The sequence below is a fragment of the Oreochromis aureus genome, linkage group 12, assembly GCF_013358895.1.
Source record: "Oreochromis aureus strain Israel breed Guangdong linkage group 12, ZZ_aureus, whole genome shotgun sequence".
Taxonomy (NCBI): Eukaryota; Metazoa; Chordata; class Actinopteri; order Cichliformes; family Cichlidae; genus Oreochromis; species Oreochromis aureus.
The window spans coordinates 27,924,472-27,936,172 of record NC_052953.1 but is presented as its reverse complement, the minus strand read 5'-3'; positions in this window follow the sequence as shown (position 1 = coordinate 27,936,172).

The window sequence follows — 11,701 nt, the reverse complement described above, 5'->3', positions numbered from 1 at the left end:
TAGTTGAATAGTTTGTTTGTTTTTTTCTCTTTACTCTTGTGTGTCTTATGTGCATGTTTGCTCATTATGACACTGAATAAAGCCTGGATGATTCATACATTCACAGCTTATTAGTTAACAAGGATATTATGTAGTAAAATGGTATACTTTCAGCTAAATCCTGATTATAAAGTTTGTAATAACTATAATTACTTATGGCTTTGAATTAAACAGAAGCTATGACAAAAGTCAACATTTGACTTTTGGGTGTAGCTCAGGTGGTAGAGCAGGTCCGCCACTAACCAGAAGGGCGGTGGTTCGATCCCAGGCTGCCTCCTGACTGCATGCCAAATATCCTTGGGCAAGATACTAACCCCATGTTTGCCTACTGGTGGTGGTCAGAGGGCCCGGTGGCGCCAGTGTCCGGCAGCCTCCCTCTGTCAGTGGCTACAATGTAGCTTGCCATCGCCTGTGTGTGAATTTTTTTTTTTTTTTAAGAACTTTATTTACAGATAGTATAACATACAAGCCACAATCATTAATCTCAATATGTAACATCCTCGGTTGAGCAATATAGCAAGAAAAACAAAAAACAAAAAAAAACAATAAACACAAAGCTACAAAAAGAGTGAACAATCAATGAAGGATTTGAACCAAAGGAAAAAAAATACCATGAGCAAAAAAGGGCAGTCATGATTATAACATAGGGAGGTTTTTTTTTTTTTTTTTTTTTTTTAACATAGATCAAACTTGTTAAATAAAACAACAAGCTTATGAGCTTTCTTATTATTCACAAGTTTCAGCGATTTAGCCCAGAGTTTAAAGTCATTCAGCCATCTGTTTATACATGGTTTAGCTTTAAAATATCTACATTTATGAATAAAAAATTTTCCCATTAACAAAAACATCCTAAACAACAAGTCAAAATCTGCATTCTCAGCAAGTATTCCAAATTTTAGTGCTGTCACCGTTAAATGTGGTAACTGAATTCTCCTGGACTGTAGCCAGGTCCACATGTCAGTCCAGAAGGAGTGCACTGACTCACAGTAGAAAAACAAGTGATCCAGACTTTCAATATCATTTTCACAAAATGTGCAGGCGTTCACATCTAAGTTAAATTTCCGTCTTAAGAATTCATTGGTTGGATAAACCTCATTAATGATTTTAAAGTGAACCTCTTTTACTTTAGGGGAAAGAGGAAGTGAAATATACTTTTTTCTTATCACCTTAACCTCCATGGACTCAAATTCTTTAAGGATATAATTTCTTTTAACCGGATTAGGGCAAATTTCATTTATCAAAATATTCCTGATCACCTTGTTTGTAAACCTGCTGTCATCAAATTCAACTCCAGCTATGCAGAGCTGCCTCAGTCCAGGAGAAATTTTAGAGTGCACAATATCTTCTTTTATCATTGATCTCAAAGGGACTGGGATGGCTTTTATTAAGGATTTATATCTCTTAGCAGTACATCTTACATCAAATTTCTCACAAAACGTCTCATGTTTTAATAAGACCCCATTCATCCATGTACACAGATTTCCTACACAAACAGATATACCTGTTGTTCCATATAGGGGTATTGTGAGGAGTAAAGTTATGTTTATAGATTAATTTCCAGTACAGAAGGGCCTGCTGATGGAAAGCTGAGAGTTTAACAGGTAACGAACTGCAATCAAAGTCACAAAGTAACAAAAAGTCTATTCCACCCATTTTGCCAAAAATCAAATTGGGAATAATGTTCCAAAAGGAATTTTTGTTCCTAATGAAAGATCTTAACCATTTCAATTTTAGTACACCATTCATAACATCAAAGTCAATGGCATTAGCCCCACCCTCTTCATAATTCTTAATCATATCATTTTTCTTTATATAATGACATTTGTTCCTCCATATGAATCTAAAATTAAGATTATTTATAGATTTAATCAGTTTTGGAGATATGGGCAGAGAAAAGGCTGGATAGATTAGTCTGGATAGACTGTCCATTTTGGTTAGCAAGATTCTCCCAAACAGAGTTATGTCCCTTTGCAGCCACCTGTTCAAAATTGACTTACACTTTTCTATATTGGTACAGATATTCTTATTTTCTGTTGATGTCTTATCCTTACAAATTACAATGCCCAGATACTTCACCTCTTTTTTGATCTGTATATTATTTATCGCTTGAAGGGGACACTCATGCAGAGCTAGAATTTCACATTTATTAATATTCAGCTGTAGGCCAGAAGCTTTGGAGAAGTGGTTGATCACCTGTAAGGCTAAAGGAATCTGGTCCTCATTTTTTAAAAACAGGGTGGTATCATCTGCCAGCTGACTGATTATTATCCGTTCACCCCTCAATGTGACTGTTTTTAAATCAGAATAGACAACAGCTCAGCAACCATGATGAACAGAAGTGGTGAGCTGCTACATCCCTGCCTTATCCCTCTATTAACCTCAAACCTTGAGCATGTACCATGTTCTAGCAAAACAGAGCTATTAATGTCATTATAAAGCATCTCTATGACATCGATAAATTCCTCTCCAAAACCAAAAGACTGCAGAGTTTTTAATATGAACGTATGTTCAAATCAACCGCATTTTCATCTAGAATCATAATCACTCACGCAATCCACCATTTTAGATTACGTCATATTTTTGCTTCCTCGAATTCAGAACGGCATCCGGGTTACACAGCAGGTTACCGCGGTCGCCATTTTTTTTTTTTTTTTTGTTAAACTTTATTTAACAAACAATGAGTATACAACATACGAACAGATGAAGTATACAAAACAACAGAACATGAACACACAAAGCCAGGGGTAAAAAGTTACAAGAATACACGCAAAAATTTACAGATATATATTGTTTTGAGAGTCTTTTTGTTGGTAGAGTCTGATATTGATTGTATATACATTTCCACATCCTTAAAAAAATGACAGAAATATGGTGTTTTGTTAGTAAACTTACATTTATGGATAAAAAATTTAGCTAAAAGTATTAACAAATTTATCATAAAAAAACATTTATCATTCCTCTTGGGGAACTTAAAGAAACAGAACAAAACATTTTCCCATCGTAAAGAAAATTCCCTTAAAATATGGACAATAACAAAACTGCTAAATTCCTTCCAGAATCTCTGTGTAAAAGAACAGTACCAAAAAAGATGTGTCACAGTTTCTGGATGATCCCCACAGAAAGTACAATTAGTATTTATGTCTCTTTTAAATTTTACCATGTAGTGACTGGCTGGATAACATTTATGTAGAATTTTAAATGAGACTTCCTTCACCTTATTTACAATCAAATATTTATGGGGGATCATCCAGACTGTCTTCCACTTGATATCTGGAACATATTGGTTCCAGTAAGATATTACATATGGGAGAGAGACGACATCTTCTTGGAATAAACTACGTATTCTCTTATTGCTGTTACCAAGTTCCTGTGAAAAGCAAATTTTTCCTATTGGTGACTCAGCTGGATCAGGGAGAGTGACTGAGGTAGATATTGAGCTGTCAGTGTTTTTATATAACATTAGAGTCCCTGAGGGTATGGCACCAAGCACCATTGAGAATTCCTGAACACTGATTGGAAAATTATATAGTGCAATGAAGTCGTAAGTAAGTAGTTGTCCCTCTTTATTAACCAGCTGAGCCACCAATAGGATCCCATTTTGGACCCAAGTTTCCAGGAAAAGTGATTTATTTTTAAATAAAATGTCTCTGTTGTTCCAGATAAGGTATTTGTGAGGTGAGAAGTTGTGTTTATAAATGAGGGTCCACGCTAAGAGGACTTGCTTATGGAAGGATGAAAGTTTTACAGGGAGTTTCTCAACATTGTAATTACAACTTAAAATAAAATTAAAGCCACCAAAACGAGAGAAAATATGATATGGTATAAAGTTCCAGATAGAGGTAGGGTTTTTAAGAAAATGTTTAGCCCAATTAATTTTGAAAGTGTTATTTAAAGTAGAAAAGTCTAAGATGTTAAGCCCACCTGACTCGTACTTATTCATCACAACAGTTTTTCTAATATAATGCGTACGGTTTTTCCATATAAAATTAAAGAGCATACGGTCAATATCTTTACTAATTTTCTTATCCAGATGTAAGGAGAGAGCAGCATATGTTAATCGGGATATCCCTTCAGCTTTAGTAATTAACACTCTACCTTTCAACGACAAGTCCCTTTGCAGCCACTGGTTGAACTTTTTTAGGGTTTTCTGTATAATTGGAGTGAAGTTTGAGGAGCATCTTGATTTTTGGCCTTTGGATATCAACAGTCCCAAGTATGTGACTTCTTGTTTAACAGAAATATTACAGATAGTATTTGCAGGGCAGTCTTTAATTGCTAGTAACTCACACTTTCTTAGATTTAGGGATAAACCAGAGGCCTCAGAGAAATCATTAATCACACTAAGGGCTGGAGGGATTTGGTTTGCATTCTTCAAGAAGAGTGTGGCGTCATCGGCTAACTGGCTGATGACGAGCTCCTTATCAGCTATGGTGATTCCCTGTACAACACTGTTTGAGATATTAGTTGCAAGAATTTGTGTACAAAGTAAAAATAAATATGGTGAAATAGGACATCCTTGGCGAATACCACGTTTCAGGTCAAATCTCGGGGTGGAGCCGTTAATCATTTTAATAGAACTATTGCCATTCGTGTATAAGGTTTTGACAGCTTTACAGAAAAATTCACCAAAGCCAAATTTTTCCAAAGAGTAGAAAATAAATTGATGTTCAATTGTATCAAAAGCCTTATAAAAATCCAGGAAGAGAATAAAGCTATTGTCAGGTACCAAATCAGAGTAATCAAGTAAATCCAGAACCAGTCTAATGTTATTAGAAATGTGTCTATTTCTCATAAAGCCTGATTGTGTCTCATCGATAATTGTGTCCAAGACCTCTTTAATTCTGTTAGCAAGTATTAAAGCCATAATCTTATAGTCATTATTGAGCAAGGAGATGGGTCTCCAATTATCAATAAAAAGTAAGTCTTTGTTTGGTTTTGGAATAAGTGTTATGAGGCCTTGAGTAAGAGTAGGAGGGAGGGTGTTCTTCTCTATACTTTCTGTGAAAACCTGCAGTAAAAACGGAGCCAGGAGATTAGAAAATGATTTATAAAACTCTGCAGTCAAACCATCTGTGCCAGGAGATTTATTGGCCTTAAGTGCAGAAATGGAAGTACAGACTTCCTCCACAGTCAGAGGGCTGTCACAATAACTCCTATCTTCCACAACAATAGTTTTTAGGTTTTTAATATTATTGAAAAATCGCGTTGAGACAACATCATTATATTTTGAGTTATATAGTTTAGAATAAAATTCGGCACAGAAATATGAAATTTCTCTAGGATTGTCGGAGACAATGCCATTAATATTTAGTTGATGAATAGAGTTTGTTTTTGATCTGTATTTTTCAAACCTGAAAAAGTAAGCAGAATTTTGTTCACCCTCCTCCAGCCACCTCTTCCTGGATCTTACAAAAGCACCCTCAGCCTTGCGTCGATATAAACCGTTCAATTTATTTTGAAGTTCTAGTAAAGTTAATTTATCGTCCTCTGAGATTTCTTCTGGGGACTTCTGGTAATAAGAGGCAATTCTGCTTATCACTTCTTGTTCTTCAGCTTTCCTTAATTTAGTAATTTGACTCCCATATCTTCTCAAGAATTTGCATGCTTCAAATTTAAAAAGTTCCCAATTGGTACAAAAGGACTTCTCTCTGTTAGCTTTATTCCAATAATAAACAATTAATTTATTAATCTGCATGTTAACCATCTTATCTTTTAGTAAAGAATTATTTAACTTCCAATAAGAGAATTTATGAGGTATATTATCTAGTGTAAACATTTGGACGCTAATGTGAATTGCTCTATGATCAGTGAGGGGGGTGGCAAGTATATTAACAGTAATATTATCTTTATCAATACAGTCAGAAACAAGCCAAAAGTCAATACGTGATTGCCTGGATCCTGTCTTATTGCTCCAAGTAAAGATTCTATCGTCTGGAAATTTTTCTCTCCAAATATCCACAACATTAAATTTTCCCATAAAATTTTTTAAGTTTGCACTGTATGAAGACTGCTGCCCTGGAGGCCACCTATCAACCATATTATCTAAAGCAATGTTAAAGTCTCCACCAATTAAGAGGACTGAATTTGGGTATTTGGAGAGCCAGAAAGTAATTCTTTCTTCTAAGGAGTCAAGTAATTTATCATTTTCAGTTTTATTATTGTAACCATATATATTTACTGCAATGAAAGTACTGTTATTGTGTCTGATTATTGAGCAGAGGTAGTGTCCTAAGGTGTCACAGTCAGAATGTAACACATCCCCAGAAAAAGAATTTTTAAGCGTGCCAACTCCAGCAGAACGCTCAGAGCCATGGGACAACCAGACTTCATTACCCCATTGAGATTTCCAAAAATTTGTATCAGCAGGTGTGGAATGACTCTCTCGGAAAAAGCAAAAATCTGTTTTAAATTGTTTGGCAAACAAAAACAAAGCTTTATGCGTTTACATGTTTGTCTTAAACCCCTGGTATTAAGAGAAACAAATGAAAAGACAAAGTTATTAGAAAAAGAAAGAGAAAAGTAAGTTCTAAACTTCTACAGCTAAGAATAGATCTATAGAATAAAGGGACCGGGTGCTGCACAATTTAGGTAATAGAACAGTAAAAACCCTGAGTGACTAAGCTTATAAAAATATAGTATTTAACTATCTGCTATGGTTCAAATCTAGCTTTTTATAGAAAAACACACTCTTCAACACAAAATAAAACTTTAACCTGAGGGTGAAAATATCAAGTTCACCATGTAAACAAGCTTACAGAAATGTCATTTTGGAGACTGAAAAAGCGTCTCTATGAAGGAGGGAAAACTTCTGATCCACTGATGAATCCTCGGCCTCCCACGAAATAAGCCGACTTACCCTCCTTACGGGCTTTGTCTATCATCGGCCACAGTTTGTCACGACGTTCTCTGTCCTCCCTGGACAGATCTTCAGCGAACCTCAAATGATTGTCCTGCAGGTAGGAGGATGTTTTGGCTGCTTTCCATACAGCATCTCTGTAGATTCGGGAGGTGAACTGCACGATGATGCCTCTAGGTCTGGTGCTACCTTGTCGCTTGGCTCCGAGTCGGTGTACGGTGTCGATGACGTCAGGCAGCCTATGATTTTGCTCTGGCAGACAGACTGGCATATCTCGATCACCTTTCCCCTTACGTCTTCTTTCTCAGCCTCCTTGACTCCATGTAGTCTGAGATTCCACCTCCTGGAATATCTTTCCAACTCAGATATTCTCTGTTGGCAGTTGTCCACTCGACCTTCCTCGTTAGTTACTTTTTTTCCAGGTCGCAAACTTTCCCCTTCATATCTTTCATTTCCGCGCACACAAAATCAATCGTCTTTTTGAGACCCTCAATCTAGAGCGTATTCTTTTCACCATGTTCGAGTTTTCTCTCACCATGCTCTCAATGTTATCAGACCTGGAGTTAATTAATGCCGACAAACTGGAAATTATCTGGTTTACATCAACTGGGTCAGAGCTGCTGCGTTCGTACATCACTTTCTTCAGAGCTGGCGATTTAAGAGGTGTGACAGGGAGAGGTGGGAACTCATCCATTTCTTCTTCGGCTAACGTGAGTGCCACCGTAGTAGCTGCGTAGTTATGGAAGCTATCCATTAGCATGTTGCTGGGCGTAGTACTCTCCTCGTTAGCATTCTCAGGCGCTATCTTAGACTTGGAACTTTCCAGTCCCCTTTTCGCTCCTGTCTGATTCGGCATTCTGCTGCTTCTGGTTTTACCGTTGTTCACGAACTTTCTGTGCAGACCTCGGTAGAGAGCGTCTACTCACTCCGCCATCTTCGCACGCCCCCCCATCTTTTATACAGTCATTGGTGAGACGTGAAACCTGTCATTTATCTTGTGCCGTTTGCAGCGGATTCTTCAGCTACTGTAGTAAATCTTGTCCTGTTCAGTTTGTGGGTAATCTCCCCCTCTTGCCCCAGCGTATGGTTTTACCGTCGCTGTTGCTAACGACAACGCATAAAAGCAGTCGCTTGTCCATCCGTAGTGTGGTTATATTAAATATAAGCGAAAGAGAGAACTTTAAGAAATTAATACTACAGTGACCATAAAAACCATGAAAAAATATTGCCGTAATATGAATGAATAAAAATAAAAATGAATAAATAAATATCCCGTTCATTTCAATACGCATGATCTGAGCATGCGCGGAATGATACGGAGCGCTTCTTTGATCTTCTCAAAGGAGAGTGTGACGTGATGTCACCGTCACAGTTTCGACGTCACCATCTCTGCCACAGGAGTGCATAAATAGAGGTGCTATAACACAGTTTGGTAGTCTTCAGAAACAGCGAGTTGTTTTTGCAAAGCGAGTTGTCTTTGACAAAGATAATACTTTCATACAATTCATACAAAGTTTTTTTTTCTTTTGACACTGTGCTTTTATACTATTAAAGAAATGTCGGAGGAAACATTAAATAATTCACCTAAGGACAGAGATAATACAAAGGAATTACATTTTACGCGACAGATAGCGTTTCTCACTGTGGATCTGGCCAAGGCTACAATTAAGTCCCGTCAATTACAGAAAGAGAACAGGACTCTCAGGAAAACTATACATGATCTTGAGACTAGTAGCTTTGAGCCTCTGCAGCAATTGCAAAGAGAGAATGAGAGATTAGCTCAGCGTGCAAAGCTTCTCCAGGAGCAAAATAGAATGAATATTACTAGGATCAACAACCTTGAAAGGAAGTTGAATGAACGAAATACTCCTGTCACAAAACCACCTACTGACAAGTCTCAGACTAGTGGTTGGTGTAGTGCTGGTGTCCAACTCGCACTTCTAGTAGGTGAATGTCTTGTCACACCAGAAATTGTTCTTCCTCTAGCTCAGGACATCTTAACTATTTTCTTCATGTAGAATGAATATTACTAGGATCGACAACCTTGAAAGGGAGTTGAATGAACGAAATACTCCTGTCACAGAACCACCTACTGACAAGTCTCAGACTAGTGGTTGGTGGAGTGCTGGTGTCCAACTCGCACTTCTAGTAGGTGAATGTCTTGTCACACCAGAAATGGTTCTTCCTCTAACTCGGGCCATCTTAACTATTTTCTGCTGAAGTGAGTGTCCGTCCTCTGTGGGATTATCCTTATTATCCATTCCAGCCCTACTGTAGTTGTGGATGTGGACCGGGTGCCTTTTGAAAACAGTAATAATCTTTTCCAGCCACGGTCCACAATCTGTGCTCTCCTTTATGTTCAATTTTATTTTGCCCTCACCTCCCAACCAGTCATGACAGAAGACTGCCCCTCCCTGAGCCTGGTTCTGTCACAGGTTTCTTCCTGTTAAAAGGGAGTTTTTCCTGTCCACTGTTGCTCATAGAGGATCACTTGATTGTTGGGATTGAATTTTTGGATTGAATTTAATTGCCTTAAACTGAAATTCAAAAATTCAAGTGAGGGGTTGACCAGGGCTCGCAAAATCGCTAGCCCGACGTCCCGGGGCTAGCGATTTCTCCAGTCGGGCTACCAAAATCCATCTCAGCCCAGCCCATCGGCCCGTCGGGCAGGGCTGAGATACAATTTGGTGGGTTCTGATAGTAGAGAGCACAAAATTGGTTAGCTGGATTGTTTTTTTTTATTTGTAGTTTTTGTGGTGCTCCATACTTCAAAAACTACAAATATAAACAATGCGGTTGGTGGCTAATCAAAATAAAGAAAAATAATATTTTAAAAAAAACATCGACTACTGCTCTGTGTGTTTACTTCAATGAAGACTTGTATTTATTGTGATAGAAAAATATAAATTGTCCAAAATATTTGAGAGTTTTTAAATTAGCACTGCATGAGTTTAACTGTGGCACAGACGGCTGTCGGCCTGGTGAGTGAGAGTTCAACCTCCAAACTGAACCCAGTGTGTTACTACATGCAGAATCACAGATTTACTCACATTTACTGATTGTTCTGTAGGGTCTTTACAATTTTCAGCCCCTTCAGGTGACTGTTGTCTTCTGACTCCGTCTTTAGGGTTTAGTTAGATTAAATATTTAACCAGTTAATTTAAGAACATTTATCACAAAGGCACTCTTATAATGTAGATTAAATGTGTGTTGACATAACATCTAGATGTATGATTAGAAAGAGAGAAATGTTGTAATGACATGAACAAAGTGCAGTATTCCAAGATGGCGTCAGAGTTGTAACACCTTTTATACTCATGTTTTTATAATTATGTTAAGTGTAAAAGCTCAAAGATAATGACATAGATGCATCTGTTTCTGTTATTATCACAATAATCACAACATAAAATGATTATTGTGACATTTTTTCTGTGCTGTATTAAGGTTACCAGAGTCAGCTGGGGATTCATGAACATCATCAGTGATGTTTCTCCACAGCGGGCTCATCAGTACCTGGTGACAGAAGGTCAATCCAGCTCTGACTTGAGGCTGTTCAAGAATCAGCTCCACTTGATCTGGTTCCACCTCTACCACAGGCAGAGAAACACAGGGTGAGATCGCCTCCTGCCAGTCATCACGCTGTAACTGTTTCTAGAATCGATTCGATTCAGATTCACGAGGTCCCGAATCGATCGATTTGATCAGGGAGAGGATGGACAGACTGATTTCACTTCTTGAAAGATCAGTTCCAAAATCAGTTATGCATTAAGAAATGTATTTATTTGAATATTTTGTGACATTGTTATATGTGTTGCATTAGTTTAAAAGTGTTTTGTTATTAATAAATTGATTACAACAAACACTAACTGTCACTGAACTCATCTTATTTTCAGGTATTTTTAACATCTATGAACATAATGGTCACTTTGAACAATTTTACATGGATATTTATTTGATGGTAAATGGCCTGTATTTGTATAGCGCTTTACACATCCAGTCATCCAACCATTCACACACACACACACACTGGTGATGGTAAGCTACATTGTAGTCACAGCCACCCTGGGGCGCACTGACAGAGACGAGGCTGCCGACACTGGTGGCACCGGGCCCTCTGACCACCACCAGTAGGCAACGGGTGAAGTGTTTTGCCCAAGGACACAACGACCGAGACTGTTCAAGCCGGGGCTCGAATCGGCAACCTTCCGATTACAAGGCAACCTCCCAACTCTTGAGCCACGATCGCCCCAATATGGCAATAAAGTAAATAACAACAACAATTCAGTGGGCCAGTTTCAGTCATTATGCAAATGTACTGTTTATGAGATTGGGGAGCCTGCAGTCAGCTGAGACCGAAGAAGTCACTTGGATGAGTGACGAAACGTTTCTCCACAAAACGCTACGTCCAGATGAACAGAATCAACTTTTTGGAGAACAACAATTAAACAAGAATATTTCTAATAAGCCAACAATATTTAAAGAAGGAAAAACAATATTTACAGTTGTTTATACAGGATTAACCTGAGTGACCTGTTCCTGGACCGTTTTTTTAACAACTGTAATAGATTACAGGAAGTCTCTGGCTGTGTTGCTGAATCTGCCGATGCAAGATCAGACATGGATGGATGAGGTGCTGCAACTGAGACCTGCCGTTTGTCTTTTCTGGTCGGCGGTGGAGAATCACACAGGCTGGTCTGCAAAGAGAGCTTTAGGATGCTTCCTCCCACTGTCCACTGCATCGTCCATCCACAGGGTTTGCAGGGCTGGCTCAACCCATGGCTGCCACACCACTAAGATGTTTTCAGA